We start from the raw sequence: 743 nt of genomic DNA, 5'->3' as shown, positions 1-743 counted from the left end.
TGCCAACTGGAGATTGGGTCAGGTAGGCTAGATCTAAGTCTATGTCTAGATCTAGACAGATTAAGAAATTTGAAACCAAAACATGACCAGAGCCGAGCCGAGCGAAGTTTAAACCAAAATGTGACGAGCGAAGTGAGGGAAGATGCCATCTTGAGATTGGATCAGGTACGCTAGATCTAGATCTAGACAGATTTAAAAAATGACATCTCGAGATAGGGTCAGACGCCAGACCCAACGGCAAGCAGGTCTAGATCTACCGTTGCAAGATAATATTAGATCTAAATATTGATCAAAATCATAGGCATGATCAGGCTAATCGACAACAGCGTCCCCCAGCTCTAGATGAGAGCGCAGACAATCCGCTTCCAACTCACGAACATTCCAGAATGACATTAATATGTCGATTTTGCAATGCAAAAAGGTTTCAGGAAGAAAATAAGTCGATTTGCTACATGAATAGACAGGTTAATTTACCACCTTTACCCCCCCTCCGACAATTCTGAAGGATCTTCTGACTCAAAACACAGCGGAGGCAAAACATTTTAGGAAAAACATACGAGCTTTCAATTCAAGTCTGGCATTTGTTGTTATGTATACTGTCATCTACACGCTGCCTTCTCTTGATGCTGTTTCTATCGCTTATATTGTCTTGCCCCGTTCTATTGTTTGTTTTTGTTTTTGTAAAGTGTTTTACGGCGCTCGCAACTGCATAAGGTCATATGAGCGCACGGGACACACCTAAT

The sequence above is a fragment of the Aplysia californica genome, unplaced genomic scaffold, assembly GCF_000002075.1.
Source record: "Aplysia californica isolate F4 #8 unplaced genomic scaffold, AplCal3.0 scaffold00126, whole genome shotgun sequence".
Taxonomy (NCBI): Eukaryota; Metazoa; Mollusca; class Gastropoda; order Aplysiida; family Aplysiidae; genus Aplysia; species Aplysia californica.
This window is presented reverse-complemented; position numbering follows the sequence as displayed.